This window comes from Trachurus trachurus (assembly GCF_905171665.1).
Source record: "Trachurus trachurus genome assembly, chromosome: 3".
Classification (NCBI taxonomy): Eukaryota; Metazoa; Chordata; class Actinopteri; order Carangiformes; family Carangidae; genus Trachurus; species Trachurus trachurus.
The window spans coordinates 36,854,596-36,879,414 of NC_139893.1; the positions used below are offsets into that span (position 1 = coordinate 36,854,596).

Sequence of the window (24,819 nt, forward strand, 5' to 3'; positions counted from 1 at the left end):
AATGTTGTTCATGATGTGTGTTTCATTGTTTCTGCAGGTGATCATCGCCTGTTATTGATAAAAGCAGAGGATCCTCCTGAGTTGACCACTAGTCTGGATCAGGAGAACCCAGAGAGTCGACATATTAAAGAAGAAAAGGAAGAACTATCGACGACTCGAGAGTTCCCCCTCACTTCTGTTTGTGTAAAGAGTGAGGATGAGGAGGAGAAACCTCAGTCCCTACAACCTCATCAAAGACAAACTGAGACAGAGCCTCCATCCAGCAGCTCAGCTGAACAGATAGAGGTAAAGATAGAGGCTGATGGAGACGACTGTGGAGGATCTGAACCAGCCAGGAACTCAGATCAACCTGAAGATCTTCAACCAGATACAGATGATGGGGATTCAGAGTCGTCTTCTGAGTCGTCCTCTTCAGAGTCGTCTTGTTCAGAGTCATCCTCTTCAAAGTCGTCCTCTGAGACTGATGACAGTGATGATGACGGGGGAGAAACCAGAGCATCTGAGTCCGGTTTGAACAGTGAAGCTTCTCCTCTAAATGATGAAGAATGTAACAGTGGTAAGAAGTCTGTCAGCTGCTCAGAGTGTGGGAAAACATTTACCTCAAACACAGTTTTGAAGGCACACATGAGAATCCATCCAGGAGAGAAACCATTTGACTGTGCTACCTGTGGTAAAAAATTTAGACACAAAGGGAGTCTTAAAGAACATATAAGAATCCATACAGGGGAGAAACTATTTGACTGTGCTACCTGTGGTAAGAAATTTACATTTAAAGGGAATCTAAAAGTCCATATGAAAATCCATACAGAGGAGAAACCATTTGACTGTGCTACCTGTGGTAGAAAATTTACGTATGAAAGGGGCCTTAGAGAACATATGAGACTCCATACAGAGGAGAAACTATTCTACTGTGCTACCTGTGGCAGAAAATTTATATATGAAGGGAATCTAAAAGCCCACATGAGAATACATACAGAGGAGAAACTATTTGACTGTGCTACCTGTGGTGAAAAATTTAGGCGTAAAGGTAGTCTTAAAGACCACATAAGACTCCATACAGGGGAGAAACCATTTGACTGTGCTACATGTGGGAAAAGATTTTCATATAAACGGGGTCTTATATACCACGTCAGACTTCATACAGCCATTGGCACTGACTGTGCTACCTTTGGTAGAAAAGAAATAGACACAAAACCACTCCTAAAGACCATATAAGATTCCACACATAGGAGAAAACATTTGTGTTATTTGTGGACAAAGATTTGCCCAGAAGATGCATTGTTTCTTCCACAAAAAAGTGAAGCCATTTGGTTGCAGTTTTTGTGGGAAAACTGCTGGAGAATTTTGTGTTGCACATGAAATCCCATAAATGAAAGAAAATATTGTGTTGTAATGATTGTGGGAATTTTTTCTCCAATGTGACGATCTTGAGAAGCATAAGGGAGTCCACACTGAAGTTAAACCTTTTTTTTGTAGTTGTGAACAGCAGAGAATCTCAGAAGACACATGAAATCCCATTAAGAAGTGAAACCATTTGTTTGTTATCTCTGTTATGTGGGAAAATATTTGTTTCAAAGAAATCCATACAGGAGAGAAACCATACAGTTGCAATCTATGTAGCCAGAAATTCTCTGATATTTTTGGCAAGAGGAGTGTATGTAAACTCAGGAATGTTACTGAAGGCAGCAGCAGTGTGTGAGGCTGCAGGTAATGAACTGTAACGGCTCATCACAAAATAGTGAAAATGAATTCCACATGTAAAATATTTTTGTTAAAGCAGTACTAAAGAACTTTCAGTTTTGGTTGAGTTTGGCGGCGCCTGTGGACCAAAGCGGTAGTGTTTTGCCTGAAGGAAGACTCCATTTCCCATGAACACTAGCGTGAAGCCCTGTAAATATCCTGCATTAAAATTAACAGAAGACATCAAAACTAAGTTTCTGTTTCCAGTGGATCATTTCAAAGTGAAAACACAAACATAATCCATTGCTAAAGTGCCGTTTTGCCTGTTCCCTCCTTGTTGTGACTCGCAAAAGTGAAAGTGAAAGTAAAGTGAGAGCAGGGTTCCTACCATGCTCCTCAAAGCTGCTTAGTGCCAGAGAAAGAGCTACAGACCCCCTCAGGCCATGACAGAGGTATCATTCAACTTGTTGTAAGTCGATGTATCATCACAAAAGTTATGAAAATATTTTAGGAAGGTTGAAAAGTTACTTAGTGTTGGTTTAAAGGGATAGTTCAACATTTTTGAAAATTGGCCCATCGCCATGATCCCCCTAGTAATAGCAGTAGGTTCGTTACCTTTAATTGTTGGTCCAAGCTGCTTTTAGATCGGGGGAGAAGAATACCGAGCGGCGCAGCTACACTACGGAGGCTAATGGAATTTCTTGGTTTTGCTCATCAAACTCAGCAAATACACAACCAAAAAACTCAAAAACGCTGTGGTGGACAAGTTGTGACCTGCACATTCACCACGCTATGAGATAATAGCGGAAAGTTAAGAGAAGTGAAGCAAATACTCGGAACTACTTTCTTCAGTGAACCACTGGTCGGAGGGACACAGTGTGCGCACCTCAGCCAGTGCCGTAGTATACGGACGTATCTGCAGTAAACAGGCGCTTTTGAAATCACTCCGCCGAGCAGCCGTCTAGAGTGTAAAGTCCGACTTTGCCTCTAAAACAACTCCATCTCGCAACTTTCCGCTATTATCTCATAGCGTGGTGAATGTGCAGGTCACAACTTGTCCACCACAGCGTTTTTGAGTTTTTTGGTTGTGTATTTGCTGAGTTTGATGAGCAAAACCAAGAAATTCCATTAGCCTCCGTAGTGTAGCTGCGCCGCTCGGTATTCTTCTCCCCCGATCTAAAAGCAGCTTGGACCAACAATTAAAGGTAACGAACCTACTGCTATTACTAGGGGGATCATGGCGAGGGGCCAATTTTCAAAAATGTTGAACTATCCCTTTAAAGTTTGTATTATCTTGAAATTGTTTGTATGAAACAGCTTGTTCATGAAATCAATGCTACAAATACATGTTACATGTCTGTAGTACATGGAAACCCATGTGTTGATGGAAGCAGAAAGTGAGGCTGCAGAGTTGTTGGTTAAGCTTAAATGTGGCGGTTTTGTGTTGTGTTACTACAACATAATAAAAAAGAATAGCAAAGAACAGCATGTGTTGAATTTTTATGGTTTGGATTTAATTGTGTAACGAATTATGTAAAATCTCTTTCTGGTATAATTGTATATTGGTGTAAACATCCTTCGTTTGTTTCTGAATACATTCAGAGGTCATTTATTTTAAACTAGAATATCTTTTTCTCTGAAGTTTTGGGTTAATGTTAAAAACTGGTTGATGACAAAAAAAATTACATTTTAATATATTTGTCCCTTTGCTTTTGAATCTTCCACTATTGTCTGTTTACCAAATAAAAGTAAAAGCTCCAAGTCTAAAAAAAAGAAAAAGAATCATCACTGAGTTTAATAACATCCATTATAGTCTCCAGTGATATCAGAGTTTGTGTGAAACAGTTGTGATACAAGTATATGTGATGATCACCTGTGAAAGATCTTCAAACTGAGTTGAGTTGAAAGAATTATTGTCATAATTTTAACTTAAATAGGAAGACGATAATTATCTTTATTGACTTAATTGGGACATGTTGTGTTTAAGACTTTTTAATCCTGACTATTTATCCTGAGAAGAACTTTGGCGACATCCACAGGCAGCGACAATCACTTATAGAACTATTGACAAAAGGAAAAACTGGCATATATATATATATATATATATATATATATATATATATATATATATATATAAGTTGGATTCCAGCTGCCAATCAAAAATCAGAAGAAGGAGGAAACTTGCAGCCAACATGAGACAGTGCAGCATGTTCTGATGGAGTGTAGGAGTATGAGAAGGAGAGGAGAGAGTTGAAAGCAGTCCTGCAAAGGGAGAAAATTAGCTTTACATTAGGAAACCTGCTGCAATAAGGTCAGAAAATATTAGTAAACATGTAAGGAAATATTTGAGGGAAACAGGGTTAATGGAGAAGATTGTTTGTTTTTCGGGGTGTTTTGGTTGTTTGTTTTGTTTCCTGCTAAATGATTGTACCACACTCCACTCGGTAGGTGGCGGCAATGCCAGCCGCCAATCAAAATCAAAAGAAGAAGACAACTTGCGGTTTCTAATCGGATGATATTTGTGCACGTACCCAAACCGGAAGTGAGTCGCTGTTAGGGGAAACAACGGAGCCATTAGGCGGGAACAACCGAGAGTTTGAGGAAAATGTCTGAGGTCGAGGATCTGAGAGGATTCATAACCGAGAGACTCACCGCCGTCTTCCAGGAAATCTTAGCGGCCGTGGACAGAGTCGTAGCCGGCTACGAGGCGGAGGCTTCGGGCTTCAGACAGGAGATCGAGCAGCAGAGGAACCTGCTGGATGTTCTCCTGCAGCCTCGGGTCGCTCTCAACAAAACCGGTTAGTGATTCAGTTTTAAATCCATGAACGTCAAAGTCGTTGTGGGGAAAAACATGTTTTCAAACATGTAAAGCACTTAAGGCTACATTCTGTATGAAAAGCGATTTATATCAAGTTTGACTGATTGTAGAGGCGACTTATTAGGAAACAGACCCTTATTTTGGAGTCAGAAAAAAAATCTACAGATTAATAGGTTCAAATGTTGAATCGTGTCTTCATCACACACTTAAACGGAAACTTAGGTTTTTTCAACATGGGCCCTGTTTTCATATGTTTTTCTGTAGGTGAGTGATGGACAATACTTTTATTGAGGTGGCTCCAGTATTGAGCCAGGCAGGCAGCCTGCAGCCCAGCTAACGCTCTTCAACCGGGCAAGTAGCTCCCGTCAAAGTTCGCTGTCAAAGATGCTTATCAGTAGGTGACGTCACGGTGCGTTCCACCGGGCCGCCGCCATGCTGGGTACCGAACACTGAGTTAACCTCTATTCAGCTCAGTGCAGCCACATCCTCTCTGACCAGAAATGACTGCTGCCTGATGTAGTTTGGATATGGATATTTCTCATTTTGATGGCCTTGCCTTGAAAGCACACACCATTTCTGCTGAGACGAGCTTTGACAGCGCGGTGCGCCGCTCTCTCTCCCGTTAAAAGTTAATCTAGCTCACCCAGCTGATCTCTCTCTCTCTCTCTCCTCGTCTCTCTCCACGTCTCTCTCTCTCTCTCTCTCTCTCTCAACCTGTTACTTATAGGCCTATGTGTTTAACCAAATACACGAAAAGCCAAATCAAATCAGAAATGCGTAGCCCACTTCTTTTTAACTCACAGACATTTATTTTCATAAAGTAATAAAATATCTGGACATTTTGCCATCGTTAACATTGAGACAAAAGGCTGCAGGAATGGAAGAAGAATTCGGCAAATCATCTTATCACGCAAAAAGTCACAACAAACAGGTTTTGCACAATGGTTTGCACAGATAAGTCTTAAAATGTGCAACACCTTCTCATCACAATCCACCATCTACACAGTTACTTATCACAAACCGTTAACAATTAATCCACACTCAAACCGAAGCAACAATAGTTTTAACTGTACTCAACAAGCTGTTATTACAAGGTTTACAACAGATATGACAGACAACCTGGGCCGTGTGTGTGCGTGTATAAGAAAGGGAGGGAGAGAGGAAACGTAGGTAAAAGCTGCTGTTAGCTACCGTAGCTCAGGCGTCGGTCTCCCGTCAGGTAAAAGCTGCCGTTTATTCCTCAAATGAAGCTCATGAAGTTGTGGAGCCTCTCCGGTACAGTTATCCATCACTGCTGTTGAATTAGCCGCTAAACTGCTGGACGCTAAAACCGAGGGGGCGTCTGTGTTTACAATTCACGAAAGCAACGTGAACGTACGTGCCGCTCACACTCAGTAGAGTGGGGCAGCCTGACTTGGCGTACATGTCTCCCAAGCTGTTTAATGACGGTAAAAATGAAACAAAGTAAATATCCTACATAGTTTCTCTTTTCTGTGCTGCGCTGATCAGAGCGGCGTCCCTACCTAGTGTATTTTACTTAGCAACGATCTGTTAAACAGGAATAACAGACTGTTAAATGCAAAATCAAGATGTAAATAAATATCAGAAATATCAATAACTTATCGGAATACGACATTCAATAGAGCCATGTAATAAAAAAAGGTTTATCCACTATTTTTGTGAGATTTGATGTCACAGCCATGGATGGATTAGGTCACAGCCCATAGACTGCCTTTGGAAGTCGGTACCCAAGATGGCGCTGTGACCGGCTGCGAACGCTGTGTGACGTCACGTGATATCTATCTATAGACCATTTCTATGTTTATAAACATTGATGACGTATGTTGTAGGCGGGGCTTCACTGGTGGCAGAACGTGACAGCTGATCTGGTGTCAACAGTGGAAAGCCGGCATCAAGAGCGATCAAATCAGAGGAAGATGGATCATACAGAGGCCTTCTCTGATTATTTTAATGTTTTGTCAACAGAAAACAGGTTGTATCACCCCAATTTCCACCGGGTCCGTCAGCGCGGCGGTCACCGCTGATCGCTCCCTCTCTAATCAGCATTTCATCGGTCTCGCCGCGGCACGACTCTCTTTTTTCTCTCCTTTCGTCAGCTCCAAACTCACTGTTCTGCACCGCGATTACGAAAATTAAATAAAATTCACCCTCTAATGTGGGCTCATCATCACAGATTAGGGTCGTGCTGCAGCCAAGCAGCTGCGCTGCTTTTTAAAGTTGAGCTGTATGTCAGGACCTATGGTCAGGACGTGTATTTGTTGCTTACTTCCGGTATTTTTCTGCCACCAGTACGTCACTGTGACGTCGACGCCGAAGTGGTCTATAGAGAGTGAGGAGTTGTCGTCACAGCTCAGAGCCCTAATAGAGTGCCGAAGCGGAAGCAGGAAGTAACGGCCCCATGGGTCCTCAATTCGAAAAAAGGCTCCATAGAAATGAACGAGACTGCAAGATTTATTTCGTGATCCGTTTGAATTGTGCCATGACAAAAAAATATGTCCTCTACCTGTTTAAAACATCACGTTTCATGCCGATAAATCAGCAGTTTATCGTAAAACGGCAACAGAAGAATGTATTTTGTGTGACGACGCTCTACGGACTACAGATCTGCGTCCCACAAAAAATACGTCACCAACTGACACGGGAAAGGGCGGCATTTGGTGTGTGACGTCACCTACGCGACTTGTAGTCTTTCTGGTTACGGATTCTTCCGAATTTTATTTTACAATAGTTTTACAACAAACTGCTGATTTCTCGGGATGAAACGTGATGTTTTAAACAGGTAGAGGACATATTTTTTTCTCATGGCGCAATGCAAACGGATCACGAAATAAATCTTGCAGTCTCGTTCATTTGAATGGAGCCTTTTTTCAGGGTATCCGCGGGGTCTTAAAAAGTCTAAAAAAGTCTAAAATTTGAAAATCTAAATTTTAGGCCTTAAAATGTCTTAAATTTGTTGAATTATTGTGTTCAAGTCTTAAATAATTTTAGACAGGTCTTAAATTTTCTTTTGCCCACCATGGGCGAGCATGGGCGAGCATTTTTAAATAAAAAGATGTACCGTAATTTCCGGACTATACGCCGCTACTTTTTTCTCATGCTTTGAACCCTGCGGCCTGTACAACGATACGGCTAATTTATAGATTTTTACTGGCTAACGGCCTCCGGGAGGCGCTCTAGCAGGAAGCGCTAGTGAGACAGACATGTGGGGAAGGATTATGCGCCGAAGAAGACACTAATTTTGCGTTTTGGTGCAGTGTTTTATTTTCTAACCAGTCATGTTACTGTCTGTTGGTGCTGTGTTGATGCCGTGTTGGTGGATCCGGAGTAATTGTGATGGTTTTGCGCTACATGACTTGTTACGAGTGAGAACGGAGGCTCTCTGTCTTCACCTGGCGTCTCACGGCTGAAAACCTGGTCGCTGGTGTCCCAGCTCTCGTCTCTGCTGCACCGCAACACAAACGCGCTCCGTAACCCATAATCTTTTGTTCATGACGGTACTACACAAACACACACGCGTATGTTATGTAACGTTATCCACCGCTCCATTTATTGATTTTTCGCCGGCTTCGTTGTCAACAAATGCACATGGCTAGGAGCGTAACCAAAACAGCGGAAAAGCGAGCGGACTTGTATAGTTCCACACATCTTCCGTGTACTGTCTTTCTGTGTCTCATGTTACAACATGAAAAACCTGCGGCTTATATTCAGGTGCGGCCTATATATGTACAAAATCTATTTACTTTTAAAATTTAGCTGGTGCGCTTAATAGTCCGGAATTTACGGTAGTTCACATTTATTCAAGCATTATTTAATACCATAATATATAGGGCTGACCAAAAGCCAATTTATTTACTTCATGTGTCAAATATTGTGCTGGTCATAATACAGAACAGGTTGTGGCTCGTGTCTGTTGATCAAAGAAGTTGAAATATTTCCATGTTTGTCTATTCTGGGTCACATTTAGAAGTCATCACATTTCAGGCCAAAGGGGAAGTGTTGGTGTTTTTACTGTTCTCCAATGTAAAAAGGGGTCACGTGTGACCCTTAACATTATTCAAGGCTTAAAGCCATCTGCCTGCTGGTTGCCAGTGAATTAAATAAATAATGTGTTACATAAACATTTTTAATTTCACTCCCCAATTTCTTTTTGTGCCCCCAAATAGTTTACTTTAGATGCTCCTGCGACACTTCATTGTGCTTTATTGAATGTATTTTTTTCAACTACAAACAAGCCTAACACGCAACTTATATATTGCAATCAATTTCTAGTTTTGTGACTCCGCATTTCTTTTGTACGTTTTTTATTTGTCATGATAGGTCTTAAATTTCATCCATAATGGTCTTAAAAAGGTCTTAAAAAGTCTTAAATTTGAGCTGGTGAAACCTGCAGAGACCCTGTTTTTCGAATTGAGGACCCATGGGACCGTTACTTCCTGCTTCCGCTTCGGCACTCTATACATCCGTGTCAGAGCCCCTCCCCCCTTCTCCGCCATGATGGAAGGATTCCGGTGGCAAAAACCTTACTAGTCTATGGGCAAAACAAAATCGTCTACTCCGTAATTTACTGTTTTACAATACCGGAAACCACTGCTGTGTTAAAAACTGCTTCAGTGATTTACTTTCTCCTTATTCTTTCTAGTAATTTGTTGATCTGTTGGCGCAAAAAAGAGCTAGAATTTAGTCCGTCTCTGTGCTGTTCTGATGACGTTGCCCCTGGCAACCGATAGCGTCTCCTTCCATCATGGCCGACCATCGGCACGTGACTCCTCACTCTCAATAAACGTGCATTTTTTTTCACACTGAAAATGAAATGAAATGAGCAGCGCTTCAAATAACCTGCGTACTTGTGTACTGCGTAGCCTACGTGTGTCTCTGATGTTAAAGTTTAGTGTTACTTCTCAGATTTTAATTTTACGATCGGGGGTCATATAAACATGACATACTGCTAATCTTTTCCGAAGTCGTCATGGAAACATGACGCTCTGTCAGTGGTGTGGCTTTTGGACCCGAGTGAAAACAAACGTGTATGAGCTGAAAAATGAAACAACGTATCATTGTATACCGCCATTATAATTCTTAATTCTTAATTCTTAATTAGGCTATTATTATAATTCTTAATTCTTAATTCTTAATTAGGCTATTATTATTAGGAAAGACTGGGGATGGTTGTAACAGCATCACTTTCACCAACATGTGCTCAATATCATGTATACCCACTCCGTCCCTGACATTGCATGGGAATTTGCATGGCTGTGTCAGTAAGTGTGTAGGTTTTACAGCCCAAAAACATTTTTTTTTAGATCAGAATAATATTTTGGACCAAGCCTACATTTTGACTAATATCAATACCATTTAAGTGTAAATTAGGTAACTTGTATAAGATGAAAGAGCAGGTTCTTGGGTGAAATATGAGTAATTTCAGAATATGATCTTTAAGACAGCTTTCTAATGTTATGGTGCATTCCAGGAAGGCTTTTGAACCCGTAAGTCACGACTTCAAGTCACCACTTTCGAGTTTGTAGTGTTCCAGGCAAGTTACGAGTTACTAACTGGGAACTGGAAGTAGATCGATCTAGTACGAGTTCACAGGTGGGAAGTTTGAGTTTGACTGTACGTTCTAACGGGTAACCATAGGAACAGGTCGGAAAAACACGAGTTATGGGTTGCCTGGAACGCACCATTGGGATACACACCACTGCCCCCACCCGACTTGGTGGTACTTGGAGAGGCAAGTATTTTCTGGGGTGGTACTTGGTGTAAAAAGTTTGAGACCCACTGTGCTAACCGATGCATTTTCTAAATCCATGAAAGTCGTATTTTGATCAACATTATGTCACGCATTAATTATTTTACTCATAAGACGTGTAATAAGCAGGATAATGAAGAGTTAGTCGGTTGTTATGGAGAAATAAATATTTTCAGGCTGACGGGCATGCACATATATTTACATTGAATCGCAAATCCCAGACTTTGGGCAATTACGTTAACGCACAGCGTGACATTGCGATTCAAATAAATCGTGCAGCACTAATACAGACACCAGTTATGAGTGACAGTATGAAGACAATGTTGTTCATGATGTGTGTTTCATTGTTTCTGCAGGTGATCATCACCTGTTGATGATAAAAGCAGAGGATCCTCCTGAGTTGACCACTAGTCTGGATCAGGAGAACCCAGAGAGTCGACATATTAAAGAAGAAAAGGAAGAACTACTGACCACTCCAGAGTTCCCCCTCACTTCTGTTCATGTGAAGAGTGAGGATGAGGAGGAGAAACCTCAGTCCCTACAACTTCATCAAAGACAAACTGAGGCAGAGCCTCCATCCAGCAGCTCAGCTGAACAGATAGAGGTAAAGATAGAGGCTGATGGAGACGACTGTGGAGGATCTGAACCAGCCAGGAACTCAGATCAACCTGAAGATTTTCAACCAGATACAGATGATGGGGATTCAGAGTCGTCTTCTTCAGAGTCGTCTTCTGAGTCGTCTTGTTCAGAGTCATCCTCTTCAAAGTCGTCCTCTGAGACTGATGATGACAGTGATGATGACTGGGGAGAAACCAGAGCATCTGAGTCCGGTTTGAACAGTGAAGCTTCTCCTCTAAATGATGAAGAATGTAACAGTGGTAAGAAGTCTGTCAGCTGCTCAGAGTGTGGGAAAACATTTACCTCAAACACAGTTTTGAAGGCACACATGAGAATCCATCCAGGAGAGAAACCATTTGACTGTGCTACCTGTGGTAGAAAATTTACATTTAAAGGGAATCTAAAAGTCCATATGAGAATCCATACAGAGGAGAAACCATTTGACTGTGATACCTGTGGTAGAAAATTTACGTATGAAAGGGGCCTTAGAGAACATATGAGACTTCATACAGAGGAGAAACTATTCTACTGTGCTACCTGTGGCAGAACATTTCTATATGAAGGGAATCTAAAAGTCCACATGAGAATACATACAGAGGAGAAACTATTTGACTGTCCTACCTGTGGTAAAAAATTTCGGTATAAAGATAGTCTTAAAGACCACATAAGACTCCATACAGGGGAGAAACCATTTGACTGTGCTACATGTGGGAAAATATTTTCATATAAACGGGGTCTTATAGACCACGTCAGACTTCATACAGCCACTGACTGTGCTACCTTTGGTAAAAAAGAAATAGACATAAAACCACTCCTAAAGACCATATAAGATTCCACACATAGGAGAAAACATTTGTGTTATTTGTGGACAAAGATTTGCCCAGAAGATGCATTGTTTCTTCCACAAAGAAGTGAAGCCATTTGGTTGCAGTTTTTGTGGGAAAACTGCTGGAGAATTTTGTGTTGCACATGAAATCCCATAAAAGAAAGAAAATATTGGGTTGTAATGATTGTGGGATTTTTTTTCCCGATGTGACGATCTTGAGAAGCATAAGGGAGTCCACACTGAAGTTAAACCTTTATTTTTTGTAGTTGTGAACAGCAGAGAATCTCAGAAGACACATGAAATCCCATTAAGAAGCAAAACCATTTGTTTGTTATCTCTGTGGGAAAAGATTTGTTTCAAAGAAATATCTTAAGACACATACAAATCCATACAGGAGAGAAACCATACAGTTGCAATTTTTGTAGCCAGAAATTCTCTGATATTTTTGGCAAGAGGAAACATATGAGTGTATGTAAACTCAGGAATGTTACTGAAGTCAGCAGCAGTGTGTGAGGCTGCAGGTATTGAACTGTAACGGCTCATCACAAAATAGTGAAAATGAATTCCACATGTAAAATATTTAAAGTTTGTATGAGTTATGAAATTGTTTCTATACAACGGCTTGTTCATGAAATTACTACCTCAAATAGGCCTACTTGTTCCCGTGTACATATGTGAGGCTGCAGAGTTGTTGATTCAACTGAACGGCTCATCACAATAGAGTGAAATGAATTCCACATGTAAAATATTTTCGTTAAAGTTTGTATTATCTTGAAACTGTTGTATGAAACAGCTTGTTCATGAAATCAATGCTACAAATACATGTTACATGTCTGTAGTACATGGAAACCCATGTGTTGATGGAAGCAGAAAGTGAGGCTGCAGAGTTGTTGGTTAAGTTTAAATGTGACGGCTTACTACAACATAATAAAAAAAAAGAACAGCATGTGTTGAATTTTTATTGTTTGGATTTAAATGTGTAACGAATTCTGTAAAATCTCTTTCTGGTATAATTGTATATTGGTGTAAACATCCTTCGTTTGTTTCTGAATACATTCAGAGGTCATTTATTTTAAACTAGATTATCTTTTTCTCTGAAGTTTTGGGTTAATGTTAAAAACTGGTTGAGGACAAAAAAGAAAAATTACATTTTAATATATTTGTCCCTTTGCTTTTGAATCCTCCACTATTGTCTGTTTACCAAATAAAAGTAAAAGCTCCAAGTCTAAAAAAAAGAAAAAGAATCATCACTGAGTTTAATAACATCCATTATATTCTCCAGTGATATCAGAGTTTGTGTGAAACAGTTGTGATACAAGTATATGTGATGATCACCTGTGAAAGATCTTCAAACTGAGTTGAGTTGAAAGAATTATTGTCATAATTTTAACTTAAATAGGAAGACAAAAATTATCCTTATTGACTTAACTGGGACGTGTTGTGTTTAAGACTTTTTAATCCTGACTATTTATCCTGAGAAGAACTTTGGCGACATCCACAGGCAGCGACAATCACTTATAGAACTATTGACAAAAGGAACCTGGCATATACATATATATATATATATATATATATATTGCTAAGTTGGATTCCAGCTGCCAATCAAAATCAGAAGAAGGAGGAAACTTGCAGCCAACATGAGACAGTGCAGCATGTTCTGATGGAGTGTAGGAGTATGAGAAGGAGAGGAGAGAGTTGAAAGCAGTCCTGCAAAGGGAGAAAATTAGCTTTACATTAGGAAACCTGCTGCAATAAGGTCAGAAAATATTAGTAAGTATTTGAGGGAAACAGGGTTAATGGAGAAGATTGTTTGTTTTTCAGGGTGTTTTGGTTGTTTGTTTTGTTTCCTGCTAAATGATTGTACCACACTCCACTCGGTAGGTGGCGACAATGCCAGCCGCCAATCAAAATCAAAAGAAGAAGACAACTTGCGGTTTCTAATCGGATGATATTTGTGCACGTACCCAAACCGGAAGGGAGTCGCTGTTAGGGGAAACCAGAGCGATAGATATTAGCTGTGTCTCAATTCAGGGGCTGCAGCCTTCGGAGGACCCAGCCTACGCGGTCTCCGGAGGCAACGGCTTCGGAGACTCCTCCGTCGGCCGCATCAACGGTCGGTAAATGGGACGGTCTAGCCTTCAGAGCATTTCCTGATCCGAACGTAAACAACGGCCGAACGTTAAACATTTAAAAGTGCCGCTTGTAACGGCTCTACCGCTCCTCCTCCTCCTCCTCCTCCTTTTTTTTTTTTTTTTCAAGAAGTAGAATCAATACAAGGGCAGTTATCATTAATATACTAATAAACAAACCATTGAACAGCAGCCAGGGGGGGGGGGGAGGCTTCAGGCTATTAAGTGAATAGAGAATAAAGAGCACAAGTAATGTGTTTTCATAGCTTTCTTATTAAAAGTTGTCACACACACCTCCGCTCCTCACCTGTGCAGCCAGAGCAGAGCTCAGCTCAGCGGGCGACCACGCCTCCGAGCCGGCCGCAGAGCCGGTTACCGTGGCTACAGCACAGAGCTGCTACGTTCGATAGCTAACGGCTAGGTTGCTAATAAGAACAACGGTGCAGCAAAGCATCTTGGGATACGGGAGGCCGCGAAGGATAGTAGCGATGCATCCTCCGAATGCAGGGGAAAGGAGGACGCATTTGGAGGCTGCATTTGGAGGACCCTTAGCCTGACAAGCCAGACTATATCACTAAAATGTATAGTCTGGAAACGACCGGTAGACCTCGGCTCAATCCAGGGGGCGGGATGAAGGCTGTCTTTCAAACTGCCTCTGCACGCAATAGGGTAGCGCTAGCTAGCGCTACGACCAATCAGAACAAAGAGCAGGATGACGTTAGCCTGACAAGCCAATTAAAATGTACGTCGTCATCACGTTAAGCCCGCCCAACGACTCTCTAAACAGATAGAGCGCTGTGATTGGTGAACACAATCGGTGTTCGAGACTCAAAAAGTTCCTATGGCTCGTTTCTAGACCCACCTACGGAGCAAATATTTTTGCTGCCGCTAGGGTGCGTCTAGATTTCTAGGCTAGAGGACCCTTCGAATTTGGACAAATTGGGACAGCCTTCGCGCAGCGCTGTGACGTAATCGGCCTTCAAATGCACCCTCCGAAGGATGCAGCCCCTGAATTGGGACACAGCTATTGTCAGTGCCCGATCCGTACCCGGAACACGATCCGTTCCAGCGCTTCTGCGCATGCGCCGTTTTACGGCATTAGCTTCAAAGCTATGCTAACTGATAGCCTAGCAGTAGAGCAGCTAAAAGGCCGCCGTAGCGTTGTTAAAACGTCACTTTATTAATTTTAAATATTTTTTCATGCGAGAAAGTCACATTTTAGAGTCCTAATCTGTGGTCAGTTTATCCAACTGACGTCTGTTTGGAAGTTTGCTCCAGTTTTGGGAGAAGTGCAGAGCTGGGAGTAGCCACCGGGAGCTAACGTTAGCTCGCTGCTCGGCTCATCTCAGAGGCAGCAGCCGGCCGGCTGAGGTGATCGACCGGTCACCCAGACGTCGTCATGCCGGTGGAGAAAGCGAGCAGATTAATTTATGGTCTCATTGATTAGTTTGTGTAAATGAAAAGTGAAGCTTCAGGAGGAGCTGGTCAGAGGAGCAGTGCTGACTTGCTGCTGTCTGTATGTGCAGAAATCACCACATTTACATCAATAAATAAATGTTTTACAATTAACTGATCGGTCTACATTACATTTAATTTAATCAGAAATAGAACAGAGGGGAATTCGTTGCGACGTGCTTGTGTTTTTCCTCATAGAACGTCTCTGTTTTCATGCATATCCGCGGTGTCTGCCGTAAACTAAAAGAAGGGGGAAGTGCGCATGTGCTTGCGCATGCGCAGAAGCGCCCTGGAACGGACCGTGTTCCGGGTACGGATCGGGCACTGACAGATATAACAGAGTGGCGACGCATAGGACCATAGATATAAGAACTAGATGACTCACCCGCAGCTGTTTCCCAATGACACGGCGTAGCCAGTACGGCGGCCATCTTGGGACGGGCAACTCTCTCCCTCAGAGCATTAAGCCTATGGTGCATGTTCTGCTATAATGACCATAACTTGCTCAGTTTTTGTCCGATTTCAAAACGGTTTGATTTTTATGAACGTTTATGCAGTTATGATGCAGCATATTTAGAATCACGGATAATTTTAATAATGTATTTTTTTTGTAAAAGTAACATAGTGACATTATGCAAATAGTTAAAGTAATACTGATTTATTTTTCACAGAGTTATGAATCGTTTTTTTTAGTGCAGATGACTGGATCACCTATACTGCACTGTAACTGCAGCCAGAGTCAGAGCAAATTGCCCGTCCTCATATGGCCGACTGTGAACTACGCCTGCGTGCAGTCCGATCCACCCCCTTGCATAGGACTCCGTTGTAAAAAATGGCGGGCCGACTTCCGGGTAATGGAGCCCTCAATAGTTCCAAACATTCCTCCCGCGGCGCTGGACCACGTCTGTTTCTATGGCTGCACAGCAAGAAACTACTGAGCTACGTTGATGAAATACCGACCAATTTTAAGTTATAAAGTGGTAATAATCTTTCCCAAGTACAGTAACCATGTTGACTTAACAAAATAAAAATTATTAGACTGATCGGTTCATTGAAATTTATTTATTTATGTAACTGTGGTGATTTCAGTCCGTAGCCCAGAAGCAGCCCTGCTCACTTTTCATTCAAACAAACTATGCCACTGCCACAGTTGTTAAAGGGGACATATTATGCAAAACTCACTTTTTCATTGCTTTAGTATGTGTATTTGCGTATCCGGAGTGCCTCCTCACCCCTTAACTCATTGGCTGCCATTGACGTCTATAGACGTCAATCTAATTACAACCGTTCACTGCCATTGACGTCGATAGACGTCAATTGCGTTTTTCAACGGGAAGGGCTGGAGGACGGTCTGGCGGAGCTTGTCCATCAATATCAGGCTTGTAAACTAGTGTAAAGATGTGTAGCGGCCTGTAGGGGGCAGCAGTGCCCTCTTTGGATGAGAGATCAGCATGTATTACGGTATGAGAAGAAGAAGCGAGATGACAAGAGATATGCTAAAGAAACTTATGCACGGAGCCTATGTGTTCCGCACGTCGGCACATTATGTACCGTATGTGTCGCGGTAGTTCGGAGAGGAAGAGGGTCGCGATCGTGAGAAAATGACGGAGATCATTGAAAAAGACACCGACGACCGACACCGACGCTGGACACCGGCGATCAAGCCGGGCCGAGCGGCCGGTGAGAGAGTCAGCAGCTGACGGTGTCACCACAGACCAGAGCCCAGCTCAACTGACGGCTCGGTGGACGTGACCCGAGCGATTCCGTCCGGATCAACCAGGAGCAGCAGCGTCCCCACGCTCCAGAAAGACATGAAGGTAATAATATAATACATCAATGGTAAAAATAATAAAATAAACTAACTTGCTAGCGAGCTAACTTTTACTGCTTAGAGAAGGGCGGATCGCTTTGATCGGAAAGGTTAAAAAAAAAAAAAAAACTCCACATCACACTTGACTACATCTAAGAGATGTATTTTTATGGTAATTCTATATATTTCTATAATTTACAGGTGGTGGATCGAGCAGTGGTCGACCATGGGGCAGAGGTCATGTGACAGCTACAAACGTACAAAAAAGTTAATGCATTTTTACTGATATTTGTAAATAAATTATTATTTTGCCATCAAAAGTCCTTTCTCAGTGTTGTTTTTGTTGTTTTATAGAAGGAAAACACTGTTCAGATGTGTGAGGTGTCACTAAAGCAAAAAATATCAACGTCAAAGTCACTGTTCTGCTTGACATGTTTCTTTCCACAAAAAGCTCGTTTTCTCAGTGTTTTGGTCAAAAACTGCTGTTTTTGGCGAAACCAGCCTATGTTCTACTGCTGTTTACAAAAGAACGGAAAAAGGTAGAAACAAACTTTTTTTTTCCTATTGAACAAAGAGAGTCTACTTTTCTCTTGGTAGTTTCGGTGTTTATATAGTCACAGAACACAATATTCTGTGGGTCTTATAAGATCGTTCAAAATGCTCTAAAATGGCTGGCAGTATGGGGCTCTCTGCTCTGAAAATGGCTGGCAGCCAATGAGTTAAACATCAGTCTTGACAACTACGTCAATATTTTGTAAACTGCCATCGTAAGAAATTATGTCTCTTAACAAGCCGTTTTTAATTTCACTCGGCTTATTACATCACAAGCCGGGTGATGTGAACATTCAAGCCCTCGCTCCCATGGTAACCTCAGCTACCAGAGCGAAGGTTCTAAACCGACCGTTTAGAGCAGGGCTGTGAAACTGGTGTGTAGAGAACCCAGCTGTGCTCAATCTTTTGGCTTTTCTGACCAAAGCATGTTACTAACATTACTTTTAGACATCAAGGTACCTTGTCAAGAAGCAGAAATAAGCATAATATGTCCCCTTTAAATTTCATCAATGAGACCAACATTAAAGGGACAACGAGGAGTTTCTATTCGGTTATAAAAAAGTCTCACGTTAATGTGGATGAATCTCCGCTACCCACACTTGTTAATGGGCCCATTTTCGATAAATATATCGTTCTGTCTCTATCGTTATTTTGTTATTATTAGTGGTGGCGGAGATGCTGGTCGAGCCGACCAGCGTTTTTTACTTTCGGTTTCGCAACGAGTCATGAGAATAACGCAGCTGAATCGCCGTTTATGGTGGGAACTACGATGGTAACCTCTTTGAACCTCTGACTTTAATTCTTGATGAATGAAAACATGAGTCCGTCTTGCGCCGGTCAAAATAATTTTACGGTGCGCGCGGAGGCTCATAAATGTAGTGTGAAAACGCTTCGCTTTTCCAAAACTCCTCGTTGTCCCTTTAATCTCTTTAAAATAATTTAACCAGCCAGCAGTAAACCTCTAAAAGCATGCGGATACGTTACTTGGCTCGTTTCCTCCGACGGGAGGAGGACGGTCGGCCCCGCCGGCAGATCAGCTCAGTAGAGCGGCTGCTGCTGCTGTGACAGCCGCTGCCCTGGTCCCCCGGTCGGGGCTCACACAGACTCTGCACTTCTCCCAGAACAAACATCGGTGCAAGTTCCTAACAAACGTTATGAACTGACCACAGACTCCGGATTAAACGGTGACTTTCTTGCATGAAAAAAATATTAAAACTGTGACGTGTTGACAGCGCTAAAGCCAGGTTTTGGCAGCTTTACTGCTATGGCTTGGTTGCCGCGAAATGTCGATGCTAATTTCTGTTAGCCCGTCTATGAGGTTTTGCATTATACGTTAGCATTAAGCTAACGGGCTTTATGTTTAGTTGTGATACTGGCTGTGTGTGTTTTGAACGTTGTTTCAAACTGTGTGGGTTTGATTGAACATCTTTGATGCTTAAAGCAGAAGTGAGTGGTCCGGTCGTTTTCGCTAATGCTGCGTTCCAGGCAGGCTTTTGAAATCGTAAATTACAGCTTCAAGTCACAACTTACGACTTTGTAGCGTTCCAGGCAACCCACTCGTGTTTTTCCGACCTGTTTTACCGGTGAAAGTCACTATAACGGCCACTCGTAACTTCCGACCGGTGAACTCGTACCAGATCGAACTGGTACCACTTCACGGTCGGAAAAATACGAGTTTCCTTGAACGCACCATAACAGTCCTCGTCGCTACGTCACCACATTCACGGCGTTCCTTGGCTGCACACACAGCCCTGCATGCCGTTCTCTCTCCTCATTGGATAAAAACTGTAGGATACGATAAATGTTTTCTCTTCGGCTCAGAGCAGAGCAGAGGGACTGAGAGACCCGTGTTTCGGTCCAAACACTCTATGTAAGTGATTGCTGTCGGAAGATATAACTATTTAAGACTTATATTAACACAAATATATCACTCACTTCTGCTTTAAATGTATTCCCGCTTAAAGCAGAAGTAAGTGATATATTTGTGTTAATATAAGTCTTAAATAGTTATATCTTCCGACAGCAATCACTTACATAGAGTGTTTGGACCGAAACACGGGTCTCTCAGTCCCTCTGCTCTGCTCTGAGCCGAAGAGAAAACATTTATCGTATCCTACAGTTTTTATCCAATGAGGAGAGAGAACGGCATGCAGGGCTGTGTGTGCAGCCAAGGGACGCCGTGAATGTGGTGACGTAGGGACGAGGACTGTTATGGTGCGTTCAAGGAAACTCGTATTTTTCCGACCGTGAAGTGGTACCAGTTCGATCTGGTACGAGTTCACCGGTCGGAAGTTACGAGTGGCCGTTATAGTGACTTTCACCGGTAAAACAGGTCGGAAAAACACGAGTGGGTTGCCTGAAACGCTACAAAGTCGTAAGTTGTGACTTGAAGCTGTAATTTACGATTTCAAAAGCCTGCCTGGAACGCAGCATTAGCGAAAACGACCGGACCACTTACTTCTGCTTTAATATATTGCTTTACTCCTCTTCTTATGCCATTTTTACTGTAGGGCAGGCTAATCTTCACTTTAGAGTGACAAATAAAACCTTGAAGCAAGAAGATTTTGCCTTTTGTTTGAAAACTGACATTGATGTACATACAGTAATTCAGTAACAGTTGTAAATATACCTTTGTACGGTTTATTTTTTAATATTTACCGTCCAAAAGCAAGCTCAGTGCTGTCTGTCCCATAGCAGAACATGACAGCGGCAGCCTCGTTTGGAACTATTGGGAGCTATGAACCACGTGACCGCGCTGGCGGCGACATCAAAGAGTGTCGCCACTCTGTTATATCTATCGCTCTGGGGGAAACAACGGAGCCATTAGGCGGGACAAACTGAGAGTTTGAGGAAAATGTCTGAGGTCGAGGATCTGAGAAGATTTGTTACCGAGAGACTCACCGCCGTCTCCCAGGAAATCTTAGCGGCCGTGGACAGAGTCGTAGCCGGGTTCAAGGCGGAGGCTTCGGGCTTCAGACAGGAGATCGAGCAGCAGAGGAACCTGCTGGATGTTCTCCTGCAGCCTCGAGTCGCTCTCAACAAAACCGGTTAGTGATTCAGTTTTAAATCCATGAACGTCAAAGTCGTTGTGGGGAAAAACATGTTTTCAAACATGTAAAGCACTTAAAGCAGAAGTGAGTGGTCCGGTCGTTTTCGCTAATGCTGCGTTCCAGGCAGGCTTTTGAAATCGTAAATTACAGCTTCAAGTCACAACTTACGACTTTGTAGCGTTTCAGGCAACCCACTCGTGTTTTTCCGACCTGTTTTACCGGTGAAAGTCACTATAACGGCCACTCGTAACTTCCGACCGGTGAACTTGTACCAGATCGAACTGGTACCACTTAACGGTCGGAAAAATACGAGTTTCCTTGAACGCACCATAACAGTCCTCGTCCCTACGTCACCACATTCACGGCGTTCCTTGGCTGCACACACAGCCCTGCATGCCGTTCTCTCTCCTCATTGGATAAAAACTGTAGGATACGATAAATGTTTTCTCCTTGGCTCAGAGCAGAGCAGAGGGACTGAGAGACCCGTGTTTCAGTCCAAACACTCTATAGAAGTGATTGCTGTCGGAAGATATAACTATTTAAGACTTATATTAACACAAATATATCACTCACTTCTGCTTTAAGGCTACATTTTGTATGAAAAGCGATTTATAAATAAAGTTTGACTGATTGTAGAGGCGACTTAAAATCCACTTTGTTTATCGACTAGCAAGTTAACTTGTTAGTCTGCAGCACGACCTTGCCGAGTGGATTGCTGAGTGTGGTGTCCCCTATGTCTTCAAAAAATGTATTCATATGTAGTAAAACACTACATATTTCTCAGGTAAACACGTAGACAGGTAAAACTAAAATTACAATTTTACCTACTACAAAACATTATATAAGAACATTAATGGGTGACACATTAATAAAACATCACTATCTTGAAAACTGTATACAATATATGAAACTGATAATGTTTGGGAATTATTCTCACATGATAAAAAGAAGACAAGGAAGAAAGAAAGAAAGAAATGTTAAGCTAATTTAATCCTTTTTCATTTTCAAAATATAGCTGCATTTTCTGACTGTGTAAATAAAATTAATAATCAATGTTCCAAACAGCATTTTGGTTTTCTTCTTCAAGACTGCTCATTCTGTGACAGTTAAAATGATAAAGAAAAGGACATTAGAGCCGGATCTACTAAAGGATTGCGTGTATTAAAACATGTGCAAACTTGATTGCACGTGCAAACACATGCTAAAGATGATCTACTATATTATGGTATGTATTTTAATATTGCAACAAAATAATTACACATTTTTCTATGTACTTGTAGGTACAGCACAGTCTCGCAAGGACCTACTGAAGTTCTGGACTGGATGAGAGGTTCTCCCTGACGAGCTGAGGGTTGAGGTTGTGTGTGGAGACAGAGTTCCCAAAATCATCGACTTGTTACCAGTGCCTACGCATCCCTGGCCTTGAAGCATGCATTGCAACATCTGACACTGGATATAATGGCCCTTCTTGTGAAAAGTCCTTAGCATGTTTGTGTTTAGGTAACTTGATGCTCATTTGTTCATATCCTCAGGGTCGTACCTTTATTTTAATTTAGTGTTTTAATGTAAAATGTAATCTAATTCCATTGTACTAGCCATTGATTCAACACATCTTGCTCTCTGAAACAGTTTTTAGGACAACCAGTCTGTCTCATGTTCTTTCTGTACAGACACCAGGGATGCATATTTCTTGTAAAAAAAAAAAGTACATTTTATTTTTCTATTTGGCCCTATTTAAAACAGAGTTTTTATAAGCTGTTGTGATAATGTTGAAAATAAATTTTTGATAGAGCTGATTTGTTTTATGTAATTCTAATATACCAATTACTAACTATACTCACCCCTGCACCCCTCACGTTACAATCAACACACCTCACACACCACCAACTCCCCTAGGAAGAGAGGCAACCGCTGGTAGTGCACCAGTACCGGCCTTACTAACATTTCCTTTATTGCAAAAACACTAAAATCAAAAGTATTACACAATTATCGAAGCCTTACACTCATGGAGCAAAACATCGGCCCAGATTTTCACCACTATAAGCATGTCAGCTTCACTCTTTTTGCAAAACAATACACACGGTGATTTGAGAAACTGTACATTAGACACTGACATGTGATGATGCTGCAATTTTTGGGATTTTTTTTTTTTTAACTTTCACTGCAAAAAGTTTTTAATGAACATCCATTCTTGCCATTCATATAAAACAATCATTACTTTTTAATTTTTCTAACCCCTTAATTGCCCCTTAATATGTATTACAGTATAATAGTCTGGGAAATAATAGAATAATAACTGATCTTAGTAAAACTGGGACATTTCCCTCTTAGTTTTCATTTCCCACAGAGTCTAGTTTGATGGGGTCAAAAGACTGAAGACCAATGACCTTGTTTAAGACCGTTTTCTCGGGCAAAAATACTTGGTGTTGTGACTTTGGACCTGCACTGGCCAGTGCTGAATTCACACACATAGCAGGTCCAACTGAAACTGAAAGAAACTCAGCTGACAGGAAAGAAAATGGCACTCCTCACAATATCTGGTTGAATATCTAGAGTTTTGTAGTTCACGGAGCTGCCTCCATTTACACTTTAAGCGACCAAACGCTTGTTCCACTACTACCCTCCCTCTGCAGATCATTGCATTTCTGTGCAAGTCATCTTTACCCAAGGCTCCATTGTCTCGTTTTGGAGTGACAATGAATGGGAAGCTGTTGCCAACATACTGTATGCCCCATCCCCGAGTAGTTTGTAGTCTCCCAACTTCTGTACATGAGTGTCAAAGAAAGGGGATAGCCTAAGCATCCGTGCATCATGTACTCTTCCAGGAGGCCCAGCAAAAATATCAGTGAACCTTCCCAGGTCGTCAACAATTCCCTGCAGCAGCACAGAGTAGTATGCCTTCCTGTTTAAATAATCTCTAACAGGTGGCCGAATTGGCTGAATTTTGAAATGGCATCCATCTATTGCACCAACTATGCCGTCAATTCCACACGACCTTCGAAACAAAGCTGCTTGGGTAATCTTTTGGCAGTCATTTGGCCAGACAACGTATCGTTCAGCAATAGCGCAGGTACGGTCAAGCATCTCAACGATCACATTATGTGCTGCCCCTTGACTGACGTTAAATTTGTCTGAGATCTCGCGGAATGAGTTTTGGGTGGCGAGATACCAAAGCAGCATCACCACCTTCTTCTCGACCGGAATTCTTGCAGGACCTCCTGGTGAATGGTCATCAGACCATGTTCCCTTAAATATATTCACACCAGTTTTCAGATCTCCATTTACAAGGTTTCAAAACTGGATAACAAAATTATACTGTGGGAGAATAGTGCCAAATTTTAAACTCTGAAAGTGTGTTGTTGAAACACTATAAAAACAGTGCTGTAGTTGTAAAGAAGCAGTAGCGCGGGAAGGGGGGTGCTGCCGGGGCTGCAGCCCCCCCTGTCAGAGCGCCCGCCCCCCGTGCCGGAGTATCTTAAATGGTGCTGATTAAATAATGGTTCTAAAAAACGATTAATTAGGTGAATCGTGTCGCCGCTGCAACCTGAGCGGCTGCACTCTGGAACGTGGCCCTGATACGTCTGAATTCTGCTGCGCTCAAGCCCAGTCTCCCTGCCCCTCTCACCCACGAGCGTCCTACTGGGCTGCACAGCGCCCAGCCAGTCTCCCCTCCAGAGCTCCGGTGACACACAAAACCATCTCGGCAACGACACCGTGGGGAAAAAAAGAAGAAGAAGAAGCGCGAGGCACAACCTGACGGCCCCGACCTGACCGTGTCTCATTTCTACATTCTTGGGCTGAACCCACCTCGAACTGGCGCGTCCAGTCGGGTTGGTTGAGCCGCTCTGGCCCGTTGAGAACTCAAATCTAAGCCCATAGGAGTCCATGCAGACAGGGAGCCCAAACAGCCAGGCAGCCCAGCCCGGAGGCAGAGGAGGGAGAGATAACACAGCAACAGGTGTGTCTGTGCATGTGTGTGCGTGTGATGTGTGTGATACCTGCAAACCCCGAGATGTGTATAATGTTTATTAAGAGAAACACATTTTAGGACCCTGACTTGTAGGCTGAAATATATTCATAGAAGGCTGAAAATAACAGGACATGTGTTATTATT

At 42.2% G+C, this 24,819-nt stretch overlaps 1 pseudogene across 1 annotated transcript; it reads right to left on the reverse strand.

Moving 5' to 3' along the window:
* Positions 1 to 359: 359 nt before the first annotated feature.
* LOC311001806 lies at positions 360 to 24,592 on the reverse strand (annotated as a pseudogene). Its single transcript has 3 exons — positions 24,478 to 24,592; positions 23,238 to 23,923; positions 360 to 460 (listed from the first exon to the last, which is right to left on the reverse strand). The product of its transcript is annotated as an uncharacterized misc_RNA (transcript).
* Between the last annotated feature and the right edge of the window lie 227 nt (positions 24,593 to 24,819).